The sequence below is a fragment of the Neofelis nebulosa genome, chromosome 17 (genome assembly GCF_028018385.1).
Source record: "Neofelis nebulosa isolate mNeoNeb1 chromosome 17, mNeoNeb1.pri, whole genome shotgun sequence".
NCBI classification, from domain to species: domain Eukaryota; kingdom Metazoa; phylum Chordata; class Mammalia; order Carnivora; family Felidae; genus Neofelis; species Neofelis nebulosa.
Genome location: NC_080798.1, coordinates 60,774,591 through 60,802,254, shown reverse-complemented (window position 1 = coordinate 60,802,254; position 27,664 = coordinate 60,774,591). Strand labels below are relative to the sequence as shown.

Genomic DNA, 27,664 nt, shown 5'->3' with positions numbered 1-27,664 from the left:
GGAGGGAGCAGGGAGCCCGGCATGGTGGGCTCGGAGGGTGGGCTCTCCTCTCACTAGGGTCAGGGTCCCTCTGGGCAGGAACTGTGTGTTTAGAGCCACGGTTCTCCAGATGGGGTCCCAGCGCCCTGGGAACTCGTTGGAAATGGGACCATGTCCCAGAGCCATCCCCAAGGCAGGGGCTCGGGGCCAGCCACGGTCTGTGTGTCCTCGGGCGCTGACCGAGCTGGAGTCTCTGGACGTGTGTGTCAGGGCACAGGGAAGAGGGACGTCCCGGGGCCCCTGGCCTCGAGCCCCAGCCAGCTTCGTCCTGGGGTGCGGGCCTCTGTCTCTATGGGGGCTGGCTGGACGCGCTTGTCTGAACCTATCCAACAGGACCGTTAAGATGTGGGGGTTCACTTTTTTTAGTATAATTTCCTGTCACGTTGGCTAACGTACAGTGCGCTCTTGGCCTCGGGGGCAGATTCCCGTGATCCGTCGCTTACATACAACGGCCAGTACTCATCCCGACAAGTGCCCTCCTCGATGACCACCACCCATTCCCCCCGCCCACCCCCCCACAACCCTCTGTATTTAAGAGTCTCCGTACGTTCACTTTGCCGTCAAAGAACAGAAAGAACCACTAACAGAGGCCGACCCTGGTCGATGATCTTCCCGCTGAAAAACTCGGGGAGGAAGGTACGGACGTCTGCAACCAAATGCACTGAACGTTGAGAAAAGATAAGGTTGAGGATTGGGAAGAAGAAACGAACCACAGTTGAAACCCGGTGGGGGCGGGGGCGGGGGGCCATCGGTGTGACCCTCGTCGCCCGCAGGTCCCCGCAGCTCGGCCCCCAGCACAGACCCTCACCCTCACTGGACCTCGCCAGGCTGAGCGGACCCGACGGGCCCTTGGAGAGTCAGCGCGACCCCTGCTCGGGAGGCGGCTGGTGGCCACGCACGGAACGCACCACGCAGACAAATCACGACAGAGCCGCAACAGCTACAGCCAGAGACTCAGAAAATTCAGACAAACTGTCCTGGGGGCGAGGCGCTGGGTCCACGCCAGGGACGGAGGACAGGCTGGCCGGGCAGCAGGTGGCGAGGGCCCCCCTCTCCCGGAGCCGTGCACGCGCTCCCTCCTGAGACCCCTGAAGACCCCACCTCTGTAGGAGGCCCCGCGACCTGTGCCGCCGCTGAGACCTGGCCAGGCCACCCCGTGTCCAGCATGTGGCCACTCCCGTGTCCCCATCCGCAGCTGGACCCCAGGACTTCTTCCCAGAGGCAGAGCTGCCCACACCTCCCCTTCTGTGTGGGGGCCCAGACCCAGAACCCCCGGAAGCCGAGGAGTGGGGCCCGCCACAAGCCCACGGCCCTGGGGGAGGCAGGCGCCTCCGGACCTGCGCCCCGACCGTTTCTCTCCCCCCTGTTGCCCCGGGCTGGGCGGACTGGAAGCCAGCGGTCAGTTCGGTTCACAGAACAACTGGGAAGACAAGTTGTTCCCTCCTCCCCTGGCTTTCCCTAATTAGCCTGGACGGTTCCGTGGCGCTGGTGTGGCGGCCACGTGGTGGCGGCCACGTGGGCAGGGCTCCGTGGAACTGCGCCGGGGAAGCCCCACTGCCGAGTGCCGACACCGAACGGCACACATGTGAACGGTGGGTGTCTCTCCTCTCCCCCAGCGCTGCGGACTCTCTGGGAAAACATGTCGCACCCCACCCCCACCATCACTCCGCCGACGCCTCCGGAGGCCACAGCCCCCGGGCTCTGCTGAGGCCCAAAGTGAGACTCCCCTGCCTCCCGCGGGTCCCCGTGCCCACCTCGGCGCCAGGCCCAACACCGCGGGCAGCCTGAGGGCCGCGGCGGGATTTCCCCGCCCTCCCCACCGACTCTCGCTCCACGTGTGCGGTCTGGCACCGGGCGGAGGGGCGCAGACACCGGCAGGGTCACCGTTGCCCCCCACGGTGGCACAGGGACCGTGGAGTCCTCGTCGTGGTGCCCTGCGCCAGCTTTCAGAAATGACACGCCGCCGGGGGCTTCGGATTGGAGGAGCCAGGTCAGCAGACCCCGTGTGCTCTCTGCAAAGCGAGACCCCCACACCGTCCATCCCCCGTCCCGCACCTTCTGATGAGCGAGTGGCGGACGCCGAGTCACTGCGGTGTCACGTGTGGAGGCCACGGAACCTCGCAAAAGGCACTGCGTTTACCCGAACCGGCGCTAACCGACACGCCCGAGCTTTGCAAAAGCGCAGAGGCGGAGGCTGACAGACACACCAAAAGCGGAATCTGGAAGGACAAACACCCAGCCCGTTGGGTTTTACCAAAACGGTTAAACTTGCGCTGTGAGAGGTGCCGTTAACCTAGCAGAAAGACGAGTCACGGCCCAAGAGGGAACAGTGTGGACCATACTTCTGATAAGAGACTCGTTTCCAGAATATACAAAGAATGCTTAAAACTCAACCATGAGGAAACAAGCCAATTAGAGAATTGGCAAAGGACCCGAGCGGACGCTTTGCCCAAAGAGCCACAGACGGCCCAGGACAAGATGCTCAACGTCACCCGTCTGGAGGGAGACGCCAGCTAACACACGTAGGTGCCGGTCTACACCCCCCAGAGCGGCTGGAACCCAGGGCCCTGGCCGCACCGGGCGCTGGCCGGGCGCCGCGGCATCAGGAGCCCCCGCTCGCGGCCGGAGGGACGGCGCCCGCGGTGGCCCCTCGCAAGGCAGTCTGGCGCCACAGGCCATACGGCCCAGCACGTGCATTTGCAAGTGTTTAACCTGATGAACGGAAAACGCACGCTCCCAGAAACGCACGTACGTGAGCCGTGCCCTCGCCACACACCAGGGGTAACCGACGTGCCCTCCGCCAGGCTCGTGGAGGGTCCGGCTTGGTGCCACCGCCCCACGGGACGGCCCCCCGCGGTGCTCAGCACGGGGGACCCTGAGGCGCACTTTGCCAAGCGGAAGAAGCCAGAAGCAGGGCCAAGCGGCCGTGGATCGCGCGATTCCGTTCCCGTGATGCTGCAGGGAGGGAGACAGGCTGCTGACTGCGTGGGGCCGGCGGGGGCACGGGGGTCGCTTACGGAGACGGGCAGGGGGTGTTCAGGGGGGTGCAACGATCCTGGGCCGGGGGATACACGACCCCAAGAATCCGCCGCCCGGAGAACCGGGCTTCACTCGAGAGTGAACTGGAAAGTCTGTGAATTGAAAATCAACCAACCGGGAGATGGGAAACCCCAGGATGGGATGCAGCGGTGCCCCGAGCCCCTGACCGGATCACGCATGCGGACACGCCCTCCCTGTGGGGGGGGAGTGACCCAGGTAACCACGGAAACGGACGCCGAAGGCTGGACCCGGCTGCGCATCCAGACCACGGCCGGTAGAGTTGTTTCTCCTGCGACACCACTTGACCCTCATGCTGTCCCGCGTGGACGTGGGCTTGGACAGGAAGTCGGTGGGGCTGGGCGGGTGAGGGCGCCACGTGTCTGCCCGTTGGAGCCGGAGGTTGAGGTCACCTGCCCGCACACGGAGCCGTGAGCCGGGCCGGGCCGGTCTGCTGGCCCCACTGCACCAACGGGACCCCAGCTCAGCGACACTCTCGCTGCCCTGGGGCGTGAGGCTGGGGCTCCGCGGGCGGCCGGGCCGTGTCAGGGCCGCTTCCCCAGGACACTGGCTCGCGGGGCTCCCGGGGTGCGCCCGGTGCGCTCCCTGAGTCCTCGGAGCCTCTTCCTCGGGCCCTTTTCTCTTTCTTGGGAGGATGTTGGGTCTCAGAGCCAAGCCGGTGAAGTCACACATGGGGGTTGTTGGAGGACAGGGCTGGTGACTCAGCCGCACGAGAGGGACGGGGTGCTTCCAGACCGGGCGGGGGAAGGCCCACGGGGCACATCTCCTCAGCGCCTCGGTGTCCCGCGTGGGGACACAGGCCGCTCGAAGGTCTCTCCTCACCCCTCCCCTGGCTCCAGCCTTGGGCTACGTCTCGGCGAGCAGATGAGGACGGAAAACCCGGGAGGCCGTGGCTCGTGGCTCGTGAAACTTCGTGGAGGACACGCTTGCCACGAGCCACCAGGAACGCCGCCCAGCAGCCCCGAGGAGGCAGCGACGTGTGCGGCCTGGGGGCAGGAGTGAGGCCAGGCTTGGTGCGGGGCCCGGGCCGAGTTCTAGAAGCACGAGTGGGAGCCTGGACACGGAGGGCGCAGGGAGAAGGGGCCATTCAGGGCCGCAGGCCGGGCGGCCGAAAGGGCGGGAGCAGGTTGGGTGGGGCGGAGCAGGGGCAGGCAAGGACTCCCAGGATGGAGGAGGCGGGTGTCTGGATGGGGGGCTGGGGCAGGGAAGTAGGCGCCCCACGCCCCACCCGGAGGAGGACTGGGGAGAGGGTGGGGGGCCAGGGCACCACGGAGCATCCCCTCCCCTCTGCTGGCTCCCACGCTGGGGAGGAGGAAAGCAGAGGGACACAGGGCAGTGCTGCCCGGACAGCCTTCCCGGCGTGTCTGAGCCAGATCCGGGCAGGACAAGGCCTGGGCTCTGTGGGCTCGTGGCAGTGACCCTGGCTCCTCTTCCGAGGACAGGCAGCCGGGCCTGGGGCCCCCTGGGAGCAGGGAAGGTGCCCCGCAGGCCAGGCCTCCCCACGTGCACCCCGAGCCTGGACCCTGGGGTCCCCACGGTGCACATCCACCCACCCGCGGAGCCCCGTGAAGCTTCCCCTCCCTCAGGAACCACGGCCGCCCCACGTGACCCGTGAGCTCCTTCTCCGGAGGCAGGGACCCCCCGAGCTCCTCACATGACTGACCACGCGTTCCTGGGCGAAGCCGTGAGGACGGACTTCTGGAGAAGCCGCTGTGCGTGACCCGGCGTCCCCGGTCAACCAGAGTCCAGACCTCTCCCCAGGTGCCCCCCACCCCCCGGCCAGGTCTCACGCAGGGCACTGGGGTCCTGCCAGAGGCCAGGAGGCCTGCTGTCTGAGCTCCGCCCGGCTCCCTGCAGAAGGCGCTTTCCCTGCGGCCTGGGCTCCCCCGCTGATCCAGCCTCCCCGTGTAGGATGGCACGTTGTGCACCTGCTGACGGTGTTCAGGCCACACGATGGACGCCGCGGGGCCCCTGGGAGGGAACTCCGAAGCAGCTCCCGGCCGCCGTCTACGGAAGCCGAGCTCCTGAGGAGGGCGGGGCCTCCGACCCGACAGGTGCTCGCCCACCTGCCCAGCGGGCCCGCTCCTCCCCAGCCTCGCTATCCTCAAACGTCCCTTTGCTCAGACAGGCTCTCGGCGAGTGGGACCCGGCCGCGTGCCGCCCCCGCGGGAAGGCGGGGGAGCAGCGGTCCCTACTTCTCCACGGGACCCCCACGACGCTCAGCTCTGGCAGGGCCCGGCCAGCGACAGGGGGGCCACAGCCCGATGCTGGATGACCCAGTGAGTCCACGGGCAGTGGGAAGACTGAGCCAAGAACCCCAAATCTCCATGCCTCGGGGGGAAAACAGGGCGGGCAGGCCCCCACTCGCAGGAGCTCTGACACGAGTCCTTCGCGGACGCTGGCCCTTACACGCTCCTGGTTGTTTTCTCCATCTTGGAAGACCGGGTCCTCTCAGAGGCCACGCCTATGTTTTCGTGGACAGCAGCCACAAAACGCGCTGTCTCTAAGGAAACGCACGCTCCTCCACCAAGAAACCCAGCCCGGTTACGTGGGTCGGAGCCTGGCTGCGCGGGGCCCGTGACGGTCGTGCCACCGTGTGGCGCGTGTCTCGTCAGCCAGAAGCCTCTGTTTTATTGCGCTTTGAATAATTCCCCAAGATAAACCACTGAGAGTTTCTTTGTAAGCACTTAGGCCTTTGTTTATGAGAATCTCTGATCCGCTAAGAGTGTTTAGGACCCCCTGAAGCTTCCTCCTGCCATCAGTACCCACTGGCGGGGGCTTGGCCGGGCAGTGAGGTCATCGGCCTGTACTCGGTCCCCGAGAGAGAACGCCCAGAAGGAGGAGGGGCCCCTAAGGGACCCCACAGGCTCGTGGCTGTCTTTCCAGAGCAGAAGCCTGCCCCGGGCCCCGCACGGCTATGTTTTCCACGCGGTACATTTCACAACCCCGCCTGGCCTCCAGCTGCGGCTCAGGGCGAGGGTCTGCTGCCCCCGCCCCCCACTCCCCCCACCCCAGCCACTTGAGTTTGGGGCACCTGCTCTCTCAGCCCCTTACCCGTGGGACTGGCTCCCAGATGCCCTCGACTCCTCTCGGTGACCGGCTGCCCTTCCCATTTGGGGTAACGTTTTCTCCAAAAGCCTTTGGAGAAGGCCCAGTTCCTGTGTTATTTCAGGTTGTTTTATTTCCAGCACAGATTTCCATTCCGTTACCACCGGGGTGGTAAAGGCCTTCCCCATCGGATGCCCACAATCCCAAGATTCCCGCTCCTTAAATACAGCCGAGTGCGGTCTGGGGCAGAAATAGCCTATGTGATCCAGAAGAGTGTGGGGGCGGGCGGTTGTGGGTGGCGGGAAGTGCTGGCTCGGAGCTGAGGTTGCCCAGCCCGGGGGTGAGGGGTGGGGGGCGGGCGGTGAGCCCTGGAATCTGCACACCAGTCCTGGGCACGCGGGAAGCTCGCTGGAGAAGGGGGTGGTTCCACCCGGAGCCTGCATCCGGCTTCTGCTTTGCGGTTCTCTTGGGTGTGAGGGCTTCCCCGGCTCAGGGAGCAGACAGCCCCCACGTCCCGAGGCACCAAGTGCCTTCAGGGCCCCTTTCCAGCCAGTAGGGAGCCTCCGAGGAAGGGCTGTCATCCCTCCGCCTGCCCAGGGAAAGGCATGGTCCCCGGCGGCGCCCACCGCTCGCACAGCAAGGGGTTTCCCAGCCGCAGGACGCAGGGAGGGCCGGGAAGGGGCGGCCTACGGGCCTCCGTGCTCTCCACCCTGTCGAAATCAGTTTCGGGGCCAGGACGGCGGCGCGGGGCTGTGCCTCGCCTCCACGTACAGGTTCACGGCTCCAAGAGGTCGAGATTCCGGGGCGACCTGGAGGCAGGTCCTTTGCGGGAGGGACGGGGCCTCTCCAAACAGCCGTAACTCACACAGGAGGTGAGGGGTCAGCCCTGGAGCCTGGAGGCCGTGAGGAAGCCTGGGTTCTGGGTGGGACCAGCATTCCCTCGCGTGGCCACGCTCCAAGGTGGGGTGAAGGGCCACCTGACCCTCCGCACGCGGGCCCAAGACCCCCGTCTTCAGCTGAGCCCTCACAGAGATCTCGTCTTCCAGCTTCGGGAGGCCGACGGCAACGCCTGTTGTGGGTGTGTCCCTCCAATTTGCCTCTGTCTACACAGCCTTCTCACGACAGGGTCCCCCTCCTGCATCACTCAGCAGGCCCTGCAGCCCATCCAGGGAAGACATCTGGGGGGGCCTTCAGGCAGGAAGGGGACCCTGGGGACCCTGGAGACTTCAGTTTGAGAAGGTGCAAACCGGCAAGCTGGGAGGAGCCGGGGATGGGAGACAGGACAGGAGCTGCCTGAGAAAACACGGGAGCTGGACTGGGGGTGTGGCTGTCACGCTGGGGATCACGGGGACCTTGGGGGTCAAGGGGACCTTGGGGGTCACAGAGATCCTGGGGGTCGGGGGGACCCTGGAGGTCTCAGAGAACAAGAAGCGTGGGGTCATCCCGGGGGCTCGGGGAGCCGGGCTGTTTGCTGTGGCATGGGGGCAGTTTCGGGGCTGCAGAGCCCTGTTGTTCCAAGTTCCAAGAGTATTTCCTCACCAGCTGAACAGAAGACCACAACTTTCAGCCTGTGGAGGAGAAAGCACGCAGCGTATCTACATCTATAAAGGCTCCAAAGTGGAAAAACCTGTTGTTTTTCCTGAAAGCAGCTTGGGTGGAAACAATGGCGGTTTTGTTTCGCAGACTCTGGGAGAAATCTGGCTGTTTACTTGCCCTGGCTGGCTTCCTGGTGGGAGAGGGCCTGTGCGCGCGGGCAGGGAGGCGGGGAGACCGCGAGCCGGACAGTGGTCCCCGCGTCGCATCCCGCGCCCGCACTCCTCCTCGGCGGCCTCCTCCGGAGAGGCCCAGAGTCCCTTCCGCCTCCCCCGGTGGGGCGGGTGGCCACAAGGCCCGAAACCAAACAGCTCTATTCCCGAGACTTTCTTCTGCTTTGTGGGCATGACTTTTTTTTTCTTTTTTTTTTAAGTCTGCTTAAAGAGGAAGAAACAAATGTGCTGTTCTTTGGTCCTTCAAAGGGCTATGTTGGGTGGGGGAAGAAACGGCTCACTTGTTCCAGAGAGCAGGTGCTCCAGGAACCGGGACGGGGCAGGTACGTGTGCTCAGCCCGGGTCTGTGCACACCCTGCACCCAGGGAGCTTCGAATCCAGCTCCGCAGGGCCCTGCTGTGTAATTCGGGCGCGTTCTGACGCATCTGAGGCTCGGCCCCTGGGTGTGACAGGCTGTGAGAATAACCCCTGTGTCCAGGACTAGAGAGGAATGTTGTTTGCGTGCACATCCCCCTCGGCTGGGATCCGAGCTCCGTGAGGCCGGGGCACCTCTTCTGTTCTCTGCTGCAAGCTGGCCGGTGGCAACTCCTTCCCACGGTGCCGGTTATCATCACTGTTAACCCAAACCCTTCCATTTCCAAGTTTCTAAAAGAAGCAGAAGGCTCATGCCAAACGACACACTGCTCAGCATCCCTAAAGCTAGCTCTAGCCCTAAGGAAATCTGCCCTCCCACAAGACTGAAATTTCAAGCCCAGAACCTCGAATGAACTCGGACCCCTTCTGGGCTGGACCTCCTCCAGCCCATGGCTCCAGGGTCCTGGCCGTGAGCGCGAAAGCCGATCAGTGATGAAGGATGGAGCCCCCAGGCAGCGAGGGGAGGCGTTCTGCCCTGCTGAACTACGCCATCACGTGGGAGCCATCCCTTTCCGGCCAGGAAACCTTCCTGGAACAAAATAACTAAACATCATCCGCATGGCCTTGAACTCCTTCCGCTGTGACCCCATGATTCAGATCCTGATGATGTGCCCCCAAAGGTAAAACGGTGGCTGTTCTTTAACACGTGCACACACACTCACGCACGCACATGCGCGCACACACTCGCGTGCACACGCCCGCACTCTGTGTCTACTGTTTGTCCCTCCACAATTGTCAACGCCTCTTTCCATTGGTCTGAATGAGGTTCTCTGGAAATAACCGCTGGTTGGGCCAACCGCACATCTAGTAATCTTATGAGTTTCCTTATGCTCACAGAGAGCACCAGAGCCTTTGTGGCATTTGTCAATGTGATCAGAGAATGGAGGATGTGAGATGGAAGCTTCTGGGCCACCCAGTCTGTTATTCTGGACTCAAGGAAGGGTGGGTGTTCAAAATGGGAACGGACTCCAGAGCCTTCCCTGGCATCTTGCACAACGTTCAGTTTCCATGAAGCCATGCCCGGCTTGGCCCTGTGGGCAAGAGCGAGGCCTGGGGTCCCTTTCCCGATCAGCTGGGGGACTTTGTCCAAGTTACTTAACTGACCAACACATTATCTGCTATAAAAAAAAAATAGCACTTCTTTACGGCATTGTGGAGATGAACTGAGAGAACACAAGGGAGGTGTGTAGACAATGCCGGGTCCATAAGGAGTGTCAGACAGTATTTAATAATGATCACTATTGCGTTACAGGACTGCACCTGGTTAGCACCATATTCTCAGCGTTCGGACACATAGGTGGTGCCTGACAAGTATTTGAAGACCGAATAGGGCAACGTGTACAGCCTGCATCTACACGTCGGCAAGAGCAACCCACAACCCGGCTGTGAATGACAACTTGTCTTAGATTGCTCGGGGCTGATGTCCCAGTGTTGGGCTTGTCTCTGCTACCAGTCCCTAACAACCTGAGAACAGGACCTGTATCTTCTGTGTCTGCGTCTCAAGGAGCTGATGAAGAAGTCCACATGGAAACTACCAAACGCTACTGAAAGAGATTAAAGAAAACCTGAATAAATGGAGAGATATACCATGTTCATGGATCCAAACACTCAATGCCACCATGATGTCAATCTTGCTCCAAATTTATCTATAGATTCAAAGCAGCCTGATCAAAATCCTTTTTTTTTTTTTTTTTGGTAGAATTGATAAGCTGCTCCTAACTGTTATATGGAAACACAAAGGATCTAGAATTACCAAAGGATCTTTACAAAAAACAACTCAGACGAGCTACACTATCTGACTTTAAGTCTCACTAAAAATCTATAGGGATCGACAAATTATCATATTGGAGTATGGATAGGTGAGCAGTTCAACAAAACCACAATAAAGAATTCAGAAATAAAACACACATATGTAATTAATTGAGTTTTTTAAAAGGTGTCATGGCAACTGAATGGAAAAAAGCAAACTCTTTTCAACACATGGTGCTGGCACAACTGGACATCCAGGTGAAAGAAAGTGAACCCTTACCTCACTCTGCACACAAATCTTAATTTGCAAGGTACTGAAGACCTAACACACACACACACACACACACACACACACACACACACACACAGAGAGAGAGAGAGAGAGAGAGAGAGAGAGAGAGAGAGAGAGGGAGGGAGGGAAATAGGGCTGGGTGTAGATGGGCCCTTGGCAAGATCATGGGGGTGGGGAGGAGAAGGAAACCACTTCAAGGCACAGTAACGTGGAGAGAAGGGCATGGTCCCAGCCCAGCTGTTTTGCTTACACAGGTAGCTGTGCCTCTGGGCACCTGTTTCCTTGTGTGTAACACACAGGAGCTGAGACCAGTGAGGTTGCTAGCTCCCAGGTTTCTGCTACGCTGAGAGCACCCACGTGCTCCTACAACACCCTCCCTGTCATGCCATGTCACAAGGAGCCCGCCCTCATATTCTAGCATACATTCAGTTTTATAAGTTCTATGTAAATAAAACTAACTGGAGAGAATTTTAAGATGATTATGACCCTGAGAGATAAACCGGGCCAGTCCCGGGGTGCCGGAAGATTCAAGAATGTCTGCTCAAAGCCGCCATCAGACGCAGACGCCCTCAACCCACTTTCTCACATTTGCCCCTATCTGCCCCGATTCATCCATGTAACTTGTTTCTTGGTAATTTCCACAGTGCCTCCTCAATGCCTCTCCACATCTCAGTGAAGTTCACTCACCCTGAAAGTTCTGTCTCTGTCTTAAGATGTGGACAATTATATTTCTCTTCTGTGCATCCCAATGGCCCATGAGCGCCCGGGGTCTGACACTGATGACGGCCAACTATCCACATGGCAGCTGTTATTCTGGGGAGACAAGTGGGTCGTGCCCTAACACAGACATTTAAAAAAAAGTTCTGGTACATTTTCCTGCCTTGGGCTTTCCAAATGAGTATTTATTCTAGGCCAATACAGATTTTACCATTGGAAATGCAGCTTAATCTCCAATCTTGTGGAGTGGTTTGATTAGAAACTTGTGGAACACGCCTGGTGAAGTTGTGTAACAGTTCATGAATTTGGACTTCGGTGGACGAGCTGCTCCCAGGGCACGTGCATTACCTTGAATTAACTTGCCTGGGCCAGGACAGGGGTCCCTAACCACTCGCTTCCCCAGCGCCTCTCCGCCTTCAACAGTTCCTCTCTTAGGTCAAGAGGCTGCTGATTTCTCTGGGAAGCAACACAGCCCTCCTGTTCTTGGTGACAATGTTGCCTGAAGCCGGTCCTGCAGGTCACAAACATGGGCAGGGACGGCGTTTGATAAATAAGCAGGGGTGAGAGTCGGCTAAAGGTCGCCAGCCTCAGGCCTGTACACACGACCTTGTCCCTCGGACATGAGACAGGAAGCTACATCATGAGACAAGCAACTCCAAGCACATTCACTCATTCACTCACTCACTCATTCATTCAGCCACTCATTCACTGACTCACTGACTCACTGACTCACTCACATTGTCACCTCCAGCCTCGAACGTGCTGCTCTCTCTCCCTACAACGGTGGTTCTCAAAGTGAGGCTCTGGACCCACAGCATCAGCACAACTGGAAACTCATTAGAAACGTGACTCATACACTTAGAGGCTGAGGCCCAACCATCTGTGTTTTGACGAGCCCTCTGGCAGCCTTGGATGAACTGTCTGCTTCACCTGGGCTCTCCTCCTGGATCTGGCCGGGACAGCCCCCGTGCTCCTTTGCCATGACAGCTGTCACTCCCGTGCCTGCTTGTCTCCCAAGGTAAGTGGCGAGGAAGGAACTCACACCCAGCACGGCAGGAGCACAACAAACGTGGAATGGAGGAAGATACGCATGGGTGAAAGGGTGAGAGAATCCGGGCTGTACTGAGCCTTTCCCGGGGTCAGAGCCAGGGTTTTGAATGTGAACAAGGTGAAGTTCATACCGTCCGGTTGCTCTCTGTCCGCTGCGGGAGGCAGAGAAGGATTGGATGGGGCCCTCGTGGAACACGGGGCCAGGGCCGACGGCTGGGGGAGCACCAGCTGACCCTTCCGTGTCCAGTGACGTGTGCGCGGTGCCCAGACGGGCACTTCTAACCACTTTCGTCGGGTGAGCCAAAACAACCATTCTGGCTGTTGGAAGGTGTCCAGTGACATAAGGCTGCTCCAGCCCTTGGCCTCTGTGGTCATGCGGGCTGCCATTGTCACCAGGGCACATGGCTTCTGTCCGTCCTCACTGCTCTTTGTTTTGAGGTCCATGCTTGGATGGATGATTCCCAGAGCAGCTCCGATCCAGTGTAAACAGGCCTTGTCTGTCATGACAATCTGGAGAAATGGCCTAAAAATAGGCCAGGAGGCTTGACTCATGGAGGGGGGAGCATTTGGGGTCCAGAATTCCCCTCTCTGGAGATGACTTATTTGGGCTGGTGGAAGAGGAGGAAGGTGACTGTCATGCGGTGACTCATCTGGGAACCCTTGGAGGCCTTTGATTCCTCCCGGGCAGCTGACCTCCTGGCCTCGGGACACATCTCCAGACCCACAGAGGGGACGGTAGCAGGGGCCGTGGGAGGATACAATCCAGGGTGGGAAAGGCCAGGCGCTGACACATCCTCTCCCCTACTCTTCTGGGCCATGAGAAACGGTCCTGCCTCCACAGCCAGAGACCATCACGGTCTGGCCAGTACTTCCTCAGCCTCGTCACATCCCGGAGTCCGTGCTTGTGTCTGTCCCAAGCTGCTGAGGCTGCAGTGAGCCTGTGCTCACCCCAGAGGGACAACCTCATCAGAATACACCCCTCTCCCTTTGCTCCTTCATGAAATGAGACTCTCGATGAAGCCAGTGACATCACATGGAGACCATATGTGTGGGAATCGAGGGCAAAGTCTAGTCTTCTGGTAAGTCCTTTGACTGGTTCATGGTCTTCCCTTCAGCAGTGATGTGTTGGTGAGGATATCTTCTTGTCACTGGCAGTGAATTCCAGGTCTTTTGGGGACAGCCAGTTTCTCTGCCTTCCCAGATCATGGACTTTCTTACCCACACCACTGGGCACCTAACATGGCCTGGGTGTCACAGTTAGGTGACTGCTTTATATTCATCCACCCAACCACCACTCATCCATCCATCCATCCATCCATCCATCCATCCATCCGTCTACACACCCATTCACCTACCAAACCATCCATCCATCCATCCATCCATCCATCCATCCATCCACCCACCCACCCGTCTACACACCCATTCACCCACCAAACCATCCACCCACCCACCCACCTATCTATCCATCCATCCACCCATCCATCCATCTACCTGTCTATACACGCATCCGCCCATTCACCCACCCATCCACTCATCTATCCATCCATACAACCAAAAACACACACAAGGTAGCTCTTTTTCTCTACTTCTCTACACCTGCCCTGGGAACACAGGGTTGAATGAGATACTCAATTCCCTGTGCTCTCCTGGAACACAGGTTGGATGAGATGCGTCTCTCTATCCTTGACAAGTGCAGTCCTTGGGTGGTCCATCAGCAAACAGCTGCAGAGCAGACCAGAGCCAAGTGAGAACACAACTGAAGGGCACTCGCTCTTCCCGGAGGAACTTAGGGAAACGGGGTTACCTACGTCTTGCATCCCAAAGTCAGAAGCCACTTGCAGACAGGCCCTGGACTCCGTCTGTGTGGGCGCAGGACAGCTCAGCAGGACAGGCTCACAGACGAGCGTTCGCAGGCTGTGAACGGACCTGCTCAGCCCCCGTGTCCACGGTGCAGCACAAAGTGACTCAGGTAGGTGCCCTGGGATGGAGCTTCCGTGTGGAGCCAAGGAGGCAGCAGGCGGCCAAGGACACGCCACTGTTTTTCCAGACTCTGAGAGCCACCTCCTGACATTTTGTGCCATTATAAGCAGTGACTTAAGCATCTGGATAGAGGATACAGGGGAATGCAGACAGCCAGCGCCGGGACGGGCAGCAAGCTGGGGGCGGCGAGGATGGTAATCGTTCCCAGCCCCAGTCAGCGTCTCCCCGCGGGGGGCTGGGGGGGGGGGCTCAGTGAGCAAGTCAAATGGCTTTTGTTCCTTTTGTTTTGTTCATTCCATAAAGGATTTCACTTGACTCATGATTTCCCAACCAGCTCCTTCTGTAGCTTAAGAAAGCAAGAGTGAATAATTGCTCTGGTTTTTTGCTACTTGGGTTTTTTTCCTTCATTACAGGAATGTGTAAACACCCTGGGTTTTTAAGGATGAGCTGCCAGACCCCGTGTGTCGGAGGCTCCTGCTTTCGGGCAATGGCTGGCGTCCTGGCCGGGGAAACCAGGCTGACCCTTGTGGCAAGATCTGACCGTCACTACGCTGCCGGGGACCCCGGCCTGGGTGCCACTGGCCACACTCGAAGTTCAGATCCATCTGTTGTGAACTGAGCCATGGCCCCCCAAAATGTGTCAAAATCCTAATTTCTAGAACCCCAGAATGTGACCACATTTGGAGGTAAGGTCTTTAAAGAGGTAACTAAGTTAAAATGGAGTCACCAGGGTGGTCCCTGATCCAACGTAACAGGAAGTTACGTGTCCTTTTAAGTGACATCGGGACACAGACACGCACAGAAGGATGACCACGGGAGGACATGGGGAGAAGTGGCCATCGGCAAGCCAAGGAGACGGGCCTGGGGAGGAACCAGCCCTGTCTGGTTCCACACCTTGATCCCACCTTTCAGGACTGGGAGAGAATAAACATCTGTGGTTTACGTTCCTGGTCTGTGGTGCTTTGTTACGCACCCTGAACTGACTAACACACCATCCTTCCCTCCTCTGCACCCATGACCTGGGCCTTCCCTGCCCCCACCGGCCCCGTCCTGGGCAGTAAGTCCCCTCCCAGGTGTGACGGATGGGCCCCCACCCAGCCCTGCTCCAGCCCAGGGAGATGGCGGCTCAGAGAGGCCCAGGTGGGGGGTGAGGCCCACGCAGAGAACGAGGCCAGGAGGAGCTGCGTCAGCCTGGCCCTGGTTCCGGAAGGACTCCCCCCCCCCACCCCCCACCCCCGGCCCCGGCCTCTCCCCGCCACTGCCTTGGGAAGGCACACCTGGCAGTCTGCCGGGCACACTCCCCCTGAAGTGGCATTGCACGGGGTGGGAACAGGGCTGGGAGTGGAGGGAGAAGCGGCTGCCCTTTCTGGGAGGTTCACGCACACCACAGAGCTGGGCGTTCCGGGAAGAGAACCCTGGCCCACCTCCTTCTGCACCAGACGCTCCGGGCCACAAAGACGACCCTGCGCCCCGATCCTCTCCAGCCACCCCCGCCGTGGGGCCACAGATTGGGGACGCACGGGTCTTCCATACAGTCTCAGCTACAGGCGGGGGCGGTGCGGACTCGGGTGGGGCGGCGCGGGGGGCAGCTCCCGCCCGGTCCCTCACACGGGCAGCCCCCACGAGAGAGACGGGGCACGCGCCAGGTTCTTTGTGGACGGCAACCTTCTCAGACTCAGCCCTGTTGACGTTTGGGGCCTGTTATGAGTTGAATGGTGTCCCCCAGAGGGTATGTCCAAGTCCCAACCCCCAGAGCCCGAGGACGTGGCCTTCTGGAACCAGGGTCTTTGCAGATGTGATTCAGAGGTCATAGTGAATTAAGTGCGTCCTCCACCCCAAGACTGGAGTCCTTATTCCAGGTGGGGAGCTGGCCAGATGCACACCGAGAAGAGGCTGAGGGACGCCTGGGTCCCCCGGGAGCTGGAAGGGGCAGGAGGGACCCTCCCGGAGCCTGTGCAGAGATGGGCTGGGGGAGAATGAAGTCCGCAGCGTCAGGCCCCGCCCTGGTCATTCGCTGTGGCGGCTGCAGGGACCTAGGAAAGGACACTGTCGTGTCTTCTGCGGAGGGCAGGGCCGTGGCGCAGGCAGGTGGGGAGGCAGCCTGTGGGGCGGCACGAGGTCTTATAATCGCAGCGGCCGTTCCCAGCGGGGGGTGAGGCCCGGGGTCCCTGCCACCAGGCGGCTGTCAGATGCCTTCACGACAGCACTGTGTCCTGGGGAAGGTGCCTTTGTTCTGGTTGCACAAAGCCCTGCCGAGTGCCCCAAAGGCCCCCAGCAGCCACGACGGAGGGACCCCTGCCCCGAAGCAAGTGGCTCCAAGGATGGGCTCACTGCCCGCTGTCACGTCCCCCAGGCCCCTCGGAAACGGAGCCACCGCCTCCTGCATTTGGGACGCCTCTGGAAACGCCTGCCCGATCTCCTGCGGGGTCTTTCTGGGGCAGACGGTCCATTCCGCCCAAGTGCACGTGGGTGCCAAGAGAGGGCCCGACCAGAATCGGGCAAGGGAGGCCCAGCTCCGGAGGGCACCCACGCCCCGCGTCCCGGCTTTGCTGTGGTGGCCCCTGCCCCCCGGTCAGGAAGCGTCGACCTCCAGGTGCTGGAGCGTGGCCCAGCCTCCTGCCTTCTCCACAGTCTGGCTGGGGGGGGGCGATGAGGAGTTAGGCTTGCATCCCCAGGTGGGTGCGGGTGTGGGCTGGGACACAAAGAGGGATGCTGACGTCACCCCTCCGGGCCCTTGGGGCAGACGGTGGAGGCTCGCGGGGCAAGTGGGGACGCAGAGTCCCGGGACCCCAGCCAGCCGCCCAGACTCCGGGGCGCAGGGGTACAGGCTCGGGGAAGCCGTTCCTGAAGGCGTGTCCTCAGGACGGGACGGCTCCCAGCCTGCAAGCTCTCTGGGGCTCTTGGGCAGAGGCCCCCGGGCTCCAGGTCCAGCCCAGCTCCAGGAGCCCCAGGCTGCTCTGTCCAGAGTGCGGGAGTCCCAGGAACGGGCTTCCGTGAGCCTCTCATCCTTCCTCAGTGGCGGGGGTGCAGCCTGCAGCCCGGGCACTCGAGTGCCTTCCCCAACCCGCCTCCCGAGGGGCTGATGGGGGCAGACCGGGCCCAGCCGTGCTCTGTCACCTCCCCTCCACCTCCCTCCAGGTCTGCATGGCGGAGAGCCCATGCGGTGTCCTGGCAGGATGGGTGGGACATCAGCCTCCAGATCAGAGGACGTCGGTGACCTGGTGTCATACTTCCCCGCCAGGGGGACTCAGGCACATTCTTGCGGTCACACATACGAGGGGAGAAACTCCAATCGTACCGGCACGCCTGCCTTTTGGGCCACGTCCCTGGTCCTCACCTGGGCCTTGAGAAGTCCCGAGTTCACCCCCCCAACAACTGACAGTCGGCCCCAGGCAGGGGACACGTGAGGTCTGGGGTCCGTCCCCCTGAGCCTCCCAGGTCCCAAGCAAACACACTTCTCCTGGGGCAACAGAAGTGCTCGGAGCCCCCGCCGCTGCCCCGCGAGGGAAGGCCCGCCAGCCGAGCGTGTGAGCGCACACGTGGCGTGCAGACGCGCACGTGAGCAGATGTGCCTGCGAGCGGGTGCACAACACGTGCACGAGGACTCGTGTGGGACGCGTGCGGACGTGCGCGTGAGCAGCTGTCCCCGGGCCATGAGCCACGGCGTCTGCGCCGGCCCCGGACGGAGCCCGGTGAAGGCGGCGGGGGTGTCTCCCTCCCACGCCACTGAGAGAGAGGGTCGGCGGCCAGGCCTCGGACGCCGTGGGGGCCCCTGGTGCAAACTGGGGAGGGGGCTTCCCACAGCACCGCCCCCCCCCCCCCCCCGGTGCCCTTCTCTTCCCGACAGCCTGGCCCCGGCGACGGGAGGCCTCGGGGCCACGGGCGACAGCTGGATGACGCGCCCCGTGTCCACAGTTCCTTCAGGAGGGGCTCGTCCGAGTCGCAGAGACCCCTCTGTGCCGCCCGGTTTTCACGTGCTCGTCCGTGCCAGCTTGGGAGGAAACTCAGCTTCTCCGCAGGGTGTGGTCCACACCCCTACGTCCCCCTGGACCCCGAGGTCCGTGCTGTGCTGATCCCTACACCCCCCCTCGGTTCCGACCCAGGCCGGGCGCAGGGGGGACGTTGCGGCCGAGTGGTCAGCACGTTCACCACAGCGGCCGCACAGGAAAGCCCGGCGGCCCCACCCCTGACGTGGCCCCGCCCGCCACGACTCCCCTCCCGCGCCCTCTCACTCCCACCCATCGTCACACAAGGACCTCTGCCCCGGCGTCCCTCCAGTGCGTCACTTCCACACGTCAGGAGTGGCCGTGGCTGGGGACAGGTGAGTCCACTCCTCCCCCGCCCCCGCCGACTGGGACAGGCTGGGGCAGCCGGTCATGCTCGTGTCCCAGCTCTGGCCTCCAGTGCCAGAGACGATGGGGGTCCGGCCATCTTCAGTGAAGACAGAAAAGTACCACGGTCTCTTTGCGGCCTCGGGGTTTAAATGAAATAGGGATTTGCAAACCTCGGTTCCCAACCCCAAGAGATCAGGAGGGAGGCACTGAGCTGGGAGAGGCTTCAGCAGTGGCTGAACCTACAACCACTCTAGAAAAGAAAGTCCATTAATTAAGGGAAAACATGAGAGGGGCGGGGGTTTGTCCTCCCGACCAAGAACAGTGCTTGGTGTCTCCCCTCAGATCCCAAGGTCATCTGAAGCTCCCGCCTCCGGACTGTAACTGGGGCAGCAGAGGTCAGAGACAGAGGTCAGCGACAGGGCCGGGGATCCTGTGGAGGTCCTGTTTCCCTCTAGTGAGACCCCCCCGGGGACAGCTGAGGGAGAGCAGGGGATGGGGCCCCACAGGTGGCTTCAAACCCAGCTTCCCGGTCTGGTCGGGGACGCACAGATTCCACCCCCTGAAGGGACCGGGCAATGCAGACTCTGAGTCCAGGCCGGGCTCTGGCGTGTGCGGTCGGGGCGGCTCACAGGCGAAACTGGGGACACAAGCCTGTTCTGGGGCCGATCCCAGCAGAAGACAAACCTAAAGACACGAGTTACTACAAAGGAAGGACATGGGGACTCACCCCTAAGGCCACAGGCTGGAGGACAGGGCCGGGGCCGGGATGGTGCCTCAGACCGTCACACAGGTGCGTGCTGCATCAGGGCCCTGCCCCCGGGGGCCTGAGAGCCCGGCTGAGGTTTCTGTCCTTCCGCACAGCCCTGGGCACGGGCAGCCTCCGTCCGCGGACACGTGGGAGTGCCGGGGGTGGGGAGGGCGGCCCCGGGAGTCCAGGGGGAAAGGCATGAGCGCTGCTGACCGGATGCCTGTTTTATACCCTACTGATCTGACACACACTCGGTCCAGACCGTCCCGCCGTCACGTGATGGGAACGAGGCTTTGCTGACAGCCAGGTGGGGACTGTCAGCGCTTCCAAACACACAGCAGGAACACTGCTGACTGAGAGGCTCCGAAACAGACCCGCCAACAACACGCCGGTCTCCCCTAGACAGGCGACTCCAGGGGCAGAGGCCTCTCCACCCCACACAAGCATGCCGGTCCCCACAGGCCGACCCGGCCAGTCCCTCCAGTGCCCTGGGCCACAGTCTGAGCCGTGACCTTCCTTGGCCTGGCTCCTGTGCCCTCGGAGCAGGGGCCTCCCTGCCCCAGCGTCACGCTGCCTGCTGGCTTCTGTGAATGTTGAACCCCAGCCCGTTTGCATGTTTCAGCTGCCGGTTCTGAGACCGCCCCCCTCGGCTCACTGGGGGGGAAGCTGATCTGAGTGCCGAGCGGTGAACTCAGGAGCCCACGGAGCTGCTGGGCAAGACTGTCACTGACCACGCGGGTTCAGAGTGCACCCCACCAACACCAGTGAGCTCGCTCCAACAGAAAAACCATCATTTCGTATTTCACTTTCATGTTTCAGAAAAGCACTTAAATAGCACAAGGTCCTGTGGAAACCACAAGTGGGAGACCCACTCACAGATGGGCCAGACCTCCGAGCGGAGGCTCAAACCCGCCGTGGGTTCTCGTGGTTCTGGGGTTTTGGGGGCAGCAAGAGAATGGGGTTGAACCACAGCAGCTCACCCTTCACCACGTGGATGAGCTCACGGGCCCTTGCTGGCTTCCCGTGTCTTGTATCCCATTAGGGACAGTCCCCGCCGCTGGGGAGGACGTGGGCCGGTCACAGGCTCAGGCAAGGGCTCCCGTTTTACACCTGGCTGGCGGGTTTTATAAGTTTTCAAACTGCGTGTGGTGCAGAAACTACCTGCTGGGCATCCAGGCACCTGTGTGCACCGGTCCCTCCTCGTCATAGAAACCTCCGGAACGAGGCACTCAAGTTGCACGAGGCCAGTGCTGCTGGACGCCGGCCGCCACGCCTTGGGGGTCACGTCGCAAACGGGACACGCGCTGCCTGAGCCTCCTCCTGCTTCCTCTGTGTCCTTCAGAGGCCGGCGGCTCCCCGACTTCCTCCCTGCGTCTGCCGGGCCCGGCGGGGACGCTGCGCAAACACGTCCGGGCCTTCGGCCGCGTCCGCGGCGATCTCTTCTCGCGGAAAAATATCGGAACGATGGTGAAAACGTCGACGTTGATTTTATTGCTTTAGCCCGGTTCTGACTTTTGAATTTTCCTCGGGTTGATTCGTCTGGTGAGATGCAAGGAAATCCCTTTATGTCTGAAGCCTCAGAGGGACGAACCCCTCAGATTGTGTCTTCACCGAAAACGAAGGCCGTTGCGGTGTCTGACCCGGCGGGCCTCCCCGGGGCCGTGCGAAAACTGTTTTCCGGGTCAATCCCGACCGCGGAGACACTTCATGGGGGAAGAATGCTGGAAGCATGAAAAACGGCCTCCCTCGCGTGTCTGTTTGCTCTTTATCTACTTTTCTGTGTTTTCCAAATATTTCAGAGGGAGAACGTGTTACAAAAAAACAGAAGTTACTGGCTCAGAAAGTTCAGGGTCAGCCTCCAGCACGCACTACCAACTGAACCATCTCCCAGCAGAGCAAGAATCCAGGGGGCGCTGAGCCCCCGTCCCAGGGGACCGGCTGTAATCCTGGGATGCAGGCGCTGAGACCCCCATGTCCAGACGGGGAAGACGGGGCCCGAAGACACACGGCCCGGGTCTCAGGTGGCTCACACGTGTGCCCCGCACCGGGCCACCGGGCATCGCGGCCACCGGCCGGAGACCCTGCAGGAACCTTGAGTTTGGATTCTGCCCCCAGAATTTGGAGACACGACATGGATGAGGTCGCAAGTCCCCCGCCAGTGGTCCTTTGTCACGTCGGCGGCAGGACACGACGCGCTTTCAGTCCGTGTGGGCATCGAGGGAGGGGTGAGGGGTGAGGGCCCCTCAGAGACGCCGATATGGAGCCAGGGCAGGAGCGAGAGGAATGCAGGGCCCCGTGTGGACCACCTGGGCCAGGTGAGGAGGGGTGGTGACGGCCCAGAGCGGGGCCCAGCCCAGCGCCACGGCTCCCCTCCCACGCTCGGGCACGCGGCCCCGGCCCCTGGCGAGAACTCCACTCACGACCCTGCGCTGTGATGATTTTCCAAATGTCTGTCGCTTTGGAATCCACGCTTCCGGACTCGCCGGTGAAACGAGTCGGGGTGGAAACAAGGCTGTGAAATGACCGAAGGGCCAAGGGGGAGAGGCAAACGAGCGCGCGGATGGGGTGTGGGCCACGAGAGCACACGGGCCGTCTCAGCACCAGCCCTCTTCCCAAGGACCCGTGACGGGCCCCACACTGGTGCCCCCCATCCTGGGGGAGATCTACTCCCCCCGGGGGGCACCGGCAGGGCTGGCTGCCGCCTGGGTTCCGGGGTAAGAACCGCTCCTGGGGCCCCAGCTTCCGCGGCCTCTCCCCCCTCTCTCCTCCTCTTAAAGGGACCCACTGGAATGACCCCATCTTCCTCCACCTGCGAAGACCCTATTTCCAAACGAGGCTGGGGGTTGGTAGGACCAGAATGCACCTCATCAGGGGACAGAGTTCAGCCCACGGCAACTGTGCAGAGAGCCAGGCCCCCGAAGACGTGGAAGGTGTTTAGATCCCTCCCCACACACAACTGGGGCAAGCCTCTGGCTGTGGCTTCCCTGCCTGAGCCCCAGGGAGATGGACGGAGGGACGGAGCGCCGTAGGGGTGGGGACCGGGGAGGGAGCCTGCTCTGTGCCAGGAGCCCGGCGCACTTCGGGGACAGTGGCACCGCGGCTGCTCCCCAGACAGCAGTCACTCGCCCTCCCCTGGGGAATCTCCGTGGGCCCCTGACCCCATCTCCTTCTTTCCATTAAAAAGAGCCCCTTTATCTAAGTCCTCCCTTGAAGGGCTCCGTACAAGATTTCAGGATAAGGATAAAGAATGTGTCTCCAGTTTAAGCCTTGGGGAAATCTGCATCGAGTAACAGCAGGCATTCAACCAGAATTCAGCCAGCTGCGGAAGTCAGGAGCACAGTCCTACCAGGGTGCCGTCCGACGGGAGTTTTAAAATATTTACGGAAACTTGAAGACCAGTCTGTGGGGCAAGGGGCCTGAGGACGCTGCGGGGAGCACGGGCACAGGCGGGGCCAGGCGGGCTCAGAGTCCGCAGAGTCGGGGCATCTGAGGCCCTGCGAAGAGACAGATGGGGACGGCCCTATGGTGCGGCAGAGGCCGGGGGGGGGGGGGTGGTCAGTCCTGCCACCAAGGCCAAGGTGGCCTCCTGCTCCAGAGCGAGCACACACCTGTTCCAGCTCAGCTCCCACAAGTGACCAGACCACAGCAGGAGACACGCGCAACGCTTCACGGAAAAGGAGCCGAGGGCCCAAGGCACACACACCCACACGTACAGTCACACACGCACGCACACGCTCTTCTCCGTCCTCCTCCGGCCACCCGGTTTTCCCAAGAACTCGGCACGTTTTTCTGCCGTGCCCTCTGTTCCCGCTGCGGGCACGGCTGCAGACCCCACGCGGGTGCCGTAACCAGGCGCGCTTTTCGCACCGTCCACAGGCTGATGGGTTTTTCCACGCGGGCTGTGTCTCGAGGGGGCCGGCGGCACCGGGACCTTCATGCTCAGGACTCCCCTGCCGTCCCCCCCCAGCCCCGGTCCACTCCTGGTGGGAATGTCGCGCCCTCCTCTGCTCCGCGGCACGTGGGAAGTGCGGCCCGTTTTCGAGTCTGCGGCGACCGCTGCTCCCGAGGCTCTGAGCCCAGCACTTACGGTGTGGACCTCGAGGTCGGCCTGCAGTCACGGCTGAGTGAATGAGTGAGGACGCCCCTCGGGGCTGAGCCTCCCGTGTGAGGCCTGGGGAAGCACTCCCGCGGGCAGCTGGGAAGGATGTGAGGACCGTACCTGACCAGCTGACATGCCTGCCGGGGCCCGGCCTGGGGGTGTCCCGGACCTCGGGGGGTGGGGCACGGCCAGGGGCATCAAGCGGCCACCTCCCCAGCTGGGGCCCGTCAGGTGAGGCGCCGTGGGCCGCGACGTTAGAGCAGGAAGAAACGATTCCCCCGGGTGTTCGCCGCCCCGGGTCCGGGCTCAGCGCGTGTGGCCTGCTAGCCCTGGGCCCGGATGCCACCGGCCCAGGGTCAGGGGAAGACGGGCCCGCCTTGCAGGGGAGGGATGAGCGGGCCTGGGCCGCGGGGCATCATTCCGCCATGTGGCCGGCGTGCTGACGGACCTGCTCCCCCCAGCCCCTCCTCGGGGCCTGCCTACAGGCCCGGTCTCCAGAAGGACTCAGCCCCGACGAAACCGGCGTTACCAGTCATCTGGCAAAAAGGGGAAACGCTAAAAACGCCCCAACTGTCACCCACCCGTCACTCCGCAAACGCCCCCTGCCCCGGCGTAGGTCCGCACCCCCGCGCGGCCTGCACTTTGGGGGCACGGCCGACAGGAGACGGACTGTCCCCGCTTGGAGACCGGCCTGGAGGGGGTCGGAAGGGGTTCCTGCCGCTCCCCTACGTCGCTCACTGACTCATTCGGCAAACACACACACACAGACACACACACACGTCCGCCCACACAGGCGCCGCTCTGGGCCCCGCGGCCACAGCACTGACCGCGTTCGCATCCTTCTTTGGAGCTCTTCGCCCACGTTATGTCAGGAGCCGTTCTCCACGTTCCCAACGCGTTTCTAACCAGGCTCGTAGGGGCCGTGTGATACTCGGCAAGGCCTCCCCTGTGACTGGACACTTGGGTGGCCCCGTCCGTCCCCACTACGAGCACCACTGCCCCGAGCGCCTTCAGGCGGAAGGTTCCCACCCGCGACAGTGGGGTTTCAGGCAACCGCTCGGACCCCCCTCCACAGCGAGCCCCACCACCTCGGTGTGGAACCGGCAGGCCGGCGGCGACACAGAGGGTCCGCCCCTCCCGAGAGGAGCCTTTGATCCAGGCTGCAGGCCGCGAGGAGGTCGGGGGGTCAACTGAGCGAGTCTGCAACTGGACAGAAGCGGGGAGAAGAAGCAGAACGGCAGATACTGCCGTTTGTCACAGAAAACCGGAGTGGAGCCGCACAGAACATTCCATGTGTGGTTGTGAGTGCGGGTCGTTTACGGTCGAGGCGAAGCGATGTATTCCTTGCTGTGAACCTCAGTCAAGAAAGTGTGGAGGAGGGGCGCCTGGCTGGCTCCGTCGGGTGCGCGACCGACTTTGGCTCAGGGCGTGATGTCGCGGTCTGTGAGTTCGAGCCCCGCGTCGGGCTCTGTGCCGACGGCTTGGAGCCCGGAGCCCGCTTCAGATTCTGTGTCTGCCGCTCTCTCTGCCCCTCCCCCGCTCGCACTCTGTCTCCCTCTGTCTCCCTCTGTCTCAAAAATAAATAACCATGAAAAAAGTTCTTAAAAAGTGAGAAAGTGAGAAATATTGGGTTGAATGGTGGCTCCGGAAGACGGTCTCCTGCCCAGAACGTGTAAGCTTGACTTCATCTGGGAAAAGGGTCTTTGCGGTTGATTAAGTAAAGGCTATTGCGATGGGGTCATCCTGGATTCAGGTGGGCCCCACATTCATCGTCCTTAAAGAGAAAGAGGAAAGGACACCGGAGGCCCGGGACAAACCAGGCGGAGCTGGGATGCGGCCGCCAGGGCGGCCTGGTGGCGCCTTGATTCCAGGCTCCAGCCTCCACGCTGAGGGAGCAGGTCTGCACCGCTCTTACCCTGGGACGTGGTCACCATGAGACATGAACACCTGGGCCCCCGCTGGTCTCCGATGGCACGTGCTGGACACACAGCGGGACAGGGGCTCCCGCCTGGGGCCGAGGACCCCGTGCGAGGACCCCGTGCCCCGGTCTGGCAGGGGTGTGCAGGAGGCTTCCCCTGTCTTTGGACATGGCCACGTTCTGGCTATTTGGAAAAGCCTTGCTCCCTGGTCCTGAAACCCCTCTGGGAAAAACGCCCCCGTGACCAGGGAGCCTGGGCTGGCCCGAGGGAGGCCCAGCAGCCTCCACGGGGAGTAGCGCCACGGGGAGTTTACACGTGACAAAGCACTTCCTCTATGTCATGGCCCTTGTGCCCTCACAACTGTGGGGAGCTGGTTTTGTGGGTTCCCAGACGAGAGAAGCAATGCCGGGAGGACCCGGCGTCCTGCGGCCAAGCCGACCCCAGTCCGGCCTCGCCCCAAGTCCTGCTTTAACAGTGACACGTGAGACGGCTCTGGGCTCTGTGTCCGAGCACTCCCCCGGCCTCATCTGTGGCGCCGAGCAGGCACTCGGCAAGCAGTGTGGACGGAACGGAGTCCCGGCCCAAGGCCTGCCCCAGTGTTCTGGCTGATCTCCCTCCCAGGGACTGGTACCTGGCACGGGCTGGGTGGTGGGAGGGCGGGGGCATCGAGGCGTCTGGCCAAAGCGTGTGGAAATCTGCAGGCTCAAGGGAGCGAACGGATTCAGCCAAGCTTTGGAGGCGGAAAGCAGGTGGGGCTGGTCTGGGAGGCCAGGTCCCGGGGAGTCCTTCGACCGTGCTCGCGGCCCACGGCCACCCGAGAGCCGTACGCGTCCGAACTCGGGCCCTGAAGCCAATACACCCAGGCTCCAATTAGGGCCCTGCCACTTAAAGTACCAGACCCCCGGCAAGCAGTGCGGCCGGCTGCCCCGTCTGCGAAACAGGACGGCAAGGGTAATTGTCTCACAGCCGTTACAAGCATTAAATGAGATGAATCGCACAACTGAACGAGCTCCAGGGGCTCGTGAGCGTTGAATGACAACGCCCCATCACCCAGGCCCATCATGGGCCAGGTGGTCAAACTCTCATCCGGTTGTCCCTTGCCTCCAGCACCCTTCTGCGGGACGAGGAGGGGGCTGGCATCGTTCTCTGGCTGCGGGGAGCCTGGGGTTCACCACACTCACTCCTCATGATGGAATCCCCCAGGCACCCGAGGGGAGCCGAGACCTGTTAGTGCTTCCACTTAGAAGCAGCGGTCACGGTTTTGCAGCACAGCGGGCGGGCGTGAGATCTGGCTCTCGTTGTGGACCTTTCCTGCCTCCTGAAGGACGCACCCATCAGAGAGCCTGTGGAGGCGCCCGCTTCAGAATCCCAGTAACAGGCTGTAGGTGGGAATGAGAGCTAGCACGGGGCCACGATTCCCGCTGAGAACAACCAGAGAGCTCTCCAGGGCAAGGGGCCGCCTGCTGGAGGGCGTCAGGAGGGTGGGCTTAGAGAAGGGGGACCAGTGAGGAGAGCCACCTGCACCTGCTTGGATTCTGGGGGCACCTGTCGCTTGTGGCACTGGCGGGAAGCCGAGAGCCGTGTGGCGCTGCACCCAGAGGGTATCCCCACTAGGGACAGAGAATCAGTGGAACTTTTAGCGGCGACGTAGGGTGTTGGAAGGACTAGCCAGTTTTCCCCAGAGGTGATGTGGTAAGTTCTGGGGTTAGGTGGAAATGGGTTGTGTGGAGGAGAAGCAAAGAGAAGCAAAGTTTAGACTCTAGGACCCACCAGTGTGTGTGTGGGGGGGTGCCTGGGGGGCTCAGTAGGTTGAGGGTCCCACTCTTGATTTCGACTCAGGTCATGATCCCAGGCTCATGGGATTGAGACCCGTGTTAGCCCCTATGCTGAGTGTGGAGCCTGCTTGGGATTCTCTCTCTCTCCCTCTGCCCCTCTCCCCCACCCACTCACACTCTCTCTCTAAAATAATAACAATAATAAAATTACTTGTTGTGACAGAAGACAGGACCACATGTCCAAAAACCAAGAGAAAACACAGATCTTAGAAACAGGCCCAGAAGTGATCCAGATATCAGATTTAAAAGGCAGACTTTAAAAAACTAGCATGCTGAGTAAATTTAAGAAAAGGGACGGAAAGATGGAGAAACTCAGCAGAGGGCATTCTAGAACCGAGGGGGGAAAATACGCTATCTGAAGAGGAAGAACACAGGTTAGACAGAGCCGAAGACAGAATTGGTAAACTGGAAAACAGGCTGATAGAATCTAACCACGTTGAAGCAGGAGGAAACAATTCACGACAACAACGTCGGAGACAGACGGGACATGGTTAAGAGGTTAAACATGCGGTAACTGGAGTCCTGGGAGAAGAGATCAAGAATGATAAAGAAGTAATACTTGAAAAGATAATAAAAGAAACCAACCCCTGAAACCCGCAGCATCAGAAGCGTGATAA

At 61.3% G+C, this 27,664-nt stretch overlaps 1 long non-coding RNA gene across 1 annotated transcript; it reads left to right on the top strand.

Annotated features, from left to right (window-relative positions):
• Positions 1-12,877: 12,877 nt before the first annotated feature.
• Positions 12,878-15,054, top strand: LOC131499567 (uncharacterized). The gene is made up of 2 exons (XR_009255954.1): positions 12,878-13,211; positions 14,526-15,054. It is a non-coding gene; the product is annotated as an uncharacterized LOC131499567 (long non-coding RNA).
• Positions 15,055-27,664: the final 12,610 nt, after the last annotated feature.